Raw genomic sequence first — 3,439 nt, 5'->3', positions numbered from 1 at the left:
TCTTTTCTTCTTTAGAAGTACTTTTTTTGTAAAATGTTAATAAAAATTTTGAAAAATTGAAGTCCAAAATATTTTGCTTTCCTTAGAATTACTTTGTAAATAAATAAAAGCTCAGAAATTCAAAATATTTTCTTAAAGAAGTCCCTCTTTCGAAAATTAAGAGGTTACATCCAAAATTCAAAAATATTTCTTTTTTTTCCTTAGAAAAAGAGAAAACAAATGAAAAACTCAAACAAAAATATTTTCTTTTACTTTTAAAATTCCCAAAGTTCAAATAAAAAAAAAACGGAATTTTCAGAAGTCTTTCTTTCAAAAATAAAATCAAAATCAAAAATTCAAAAAAAATTCCTTTTCTTCTTTTAAAGCATTTTTTTTAGAAAATTCCAAAAAGAAAATCAAAAAATCAAATGTTTTTCTTTTGCCTTAAAGATCCATGGTCTGAGTTTTATAAAAAAAAAAAGAGTTAGTATACTCAATTCCCAATCTGCCCGAACTACGCTGGTTTGATTCTCACCGGACGTGAGATACGTAGGCAACCCTCATCGGGTCCAACCACCCTTTTGCAAAAATAGCCAAAAATACCAAAATTTTAATTTTGTCACAAAATAAGTCAGGTGATGCCATTCTTGTTTAAAATAAGTCGAATGTCCCCAAAAGGGCGCCGGAAGGCTATTTTGCAAGAACAACCACCTTGAGTCATTTTTTTTTTTAAAAAAAAAAAGAGGGTTTGCGGGCACAGCCTTAAAATCTCCCTCCCGGAAGTGCTGAAAGGCCGTATCTGCAAAACCGAGTCTTTGTTTGCTTAAATAAAATTTTTGAAAAACATAGCCACTTTTCCTTTTAGGTCAAAATAAGTCATTAAAATACTCCTTGGATTTTGAAAATTGAGTCCGAAAAATATTTTTGCTCAAAAATCCAAAACATTTTCGTAAAAATCCCTCTTCCGAAAATTAAGAGGCAACTTTCAAAATTCAAAAAAAATATTTTTCTTTCGTGTTTAGAAAATAAATGAAAATTCAAACAAATATATTTCTTTTTTACTTCCAAAATTCCCAAAGTTTCAATAAAACGAAAAGGTAGAAGTCTTTCTTTCAAAAATTAAAAAGAAAAATCAAAATCAAAATATTTTCCTTTTTCCCTTCTAAAGCATTTCTTTCAAAAATTCAAAAAAAGAGTTAGTTTCTTTACCTTATTTGCAAGAACTACGCTCTGATTCATGCGGGGTCATGATACGTAGGCAATCTCCATAGGATTCGACCGTAACCCTAAAAAAAAACGAGGGAAGGAAATAAAAGAAAAGCAAGAGAGGAAAAGAAATGCAAAAAGAGAAAATAAGGAATCGAGAGAAAGACCATGGCAAAAGGAAAAGCAGAAAATGAAAAACAGAGGGAAAGGAAAAATGAGAGAAAAACAAAAAGAGAAAGAAAAGCAAGAAAAACAAAGAGTGGAAATCAAAAGAAGAGAAAATAGAAAAGAAAAGCCGGGATGACGCATGCAACCAGTGCAAACATGTAGACATCCGTTTAACTGTATAGGTGCATCACACCCCAATGTGCGATTACCTATCTGTTACTTGTCTCAAACTAACCGTGTGTTGCTGTCAATTCCAGCTTAGCTTTTAGAAACGGTGGTTGGTTGTGGTAAGCTGGCATCGCATCAATACTTTACCAGATCGAAAGGAAGTGTGGAAATGTCTACAGAAATGACTTTGCCCGCAGTTCCCATCTCTAAGGACAGCCCCATCTCAGGGATCCCGGCATCTGAGTCTGGCACAGCTGAAGAGAACCTGATACTACGTCTCCGAATCATGGAGATGTGGGATGCCTGGACTTATGGAAGGGAGCCTCCAAGCGCCATCCCTGGATTTCCTGAACTATTCCCTAGATCTGGGGGTACCTCCAATATCCCCATCAGCCACCCTCATACTCCTTTGGGACAGCCTACCATGACCGCTCACTTCGTCGGAACACCTTCTGAGGTCCGCCCCCAGGTGTTCCGGGCAGGAGCAGCTCCTAACATCTTCATTGCTCCACCATGCTCTGCTACAACACAACCCTCACTGCCAAGGCCCGCCTTTAATCCCTCAGCTTTCACTTTCCAAAACCCTGTCTTTCCAGTGGATCCTCCTCAATATCCCACATATAATTACTCTCAGCCACCACCATTTGAGCTTACACCGGGGCAGGATAAAACTCCCAAAGCTCCTGAACAAGATTAGATGGCGAAAAGAATGAGGAGCCTTGAGCAGAGCTTGAAGAATATGCAAGGCTTAAGCAGGCAGAAAAGTGTTTCTTATACTGATTTGTGCATGTTCCCTCACGTGCACCTGCCCATGGGATTTAAAACGCCAAAGTTCGAAAAGTATGACGGGCATGGCGATCCTATTGCCCACCTCAAAAGATATGCAACCAGCTACGCGGGGCCGGCGGAAAGAAGAGTTGTTGATGGCTTACTTTGGAGAAAGCTTAGTAGGCATTGCCTCAGAATGGTATATGGACCAGGATGTCTACGATGGCACATTTGGGACGATCTAGCCAGAGATTTTGTAAAGCAGTTTCAATACAACATCGACATTGCGCTAGACAGGAACTCTTTGGCGAATTTGAAGAAGAAACCCTCGGAAAGTTTCAGAGAATATGCTATTAAGTGGAGAGAACAGGCATCAAGGGTGAAACCTCCCATGGACGAGGTAGAAATGGTCACTGTATTTCTTCAGGCCCAGGAAGCGGATTATTTCCAGAACATGATGTCGGCCATGGGCAAACCTTTTGCAGAGGCGATTAAGATTGGGGAAATGGTAGAAAATGGTTTGAAGACAGGAAGAATTTTGAGTCAATCGGCCATCAGGGCAACCTCCCAAGCCATCCAAGGCGGGTCTGGAGGAATGGCCAAAGGTAATAAGAAAGAAGAAACGGTTATGGCAGCATCAGGGGCAAGAAGATACCGTGCTCTTAGACCTGTGTTTTCCGAAAGAACCCCTCAACAGTACTACTATCCTCATCCTGATATGGCTTATGCTTCCCCACCTTATGCGGTCATGAATGCTCAACCTTTCGCCTGACCGCAACCACAAGCCAACAGAAATCAACCTCCATTCCAAAGAAACCAACCTCCTCACCAGAACCACTATAATCTCCATCCTCTGCAGAATAACTTTCGTCCTCCGGAACCACCCAGGAGACCAAACTTTACCCCAATTGGTGAATCTTACTCCAGTTTATTCCCGAAACTTGTCCAAATGGGTCTACTGCAGCCGATTCCTCAGAACAGATAAAACCCGGCATTGCCTGCCTACAGAGCTGGTGTCAGGTGTGCATACCATTCAGGGGCAGAGGGCCATCATACAAATGACTGTTGGACTTTGAAACAAGCGGTGGAGAACTTAATAGAGCAAGGGAAAATTGTGCTGAGGGATGAGGATGTCCCAAATATGACCAAT

This window comes from Nicotiana attenuata, unplaced genomic scaffold (genome assembly GCF_001879085.1).
Source record: "Nicotiana attenuata strain UT unplaced genomic scaffold, NIATTr2, whole genome shotgun sequence".
NCBI classification, from domain to species: Eukaryota; Viridiplantae; Streptophyta; class Magnoliopsida; order Solanales; family Solanaceae; genus Nicotiana; species Nicotiana attenuata.
Note: the sequence above shows the minus strand (reverse complement) of the source record.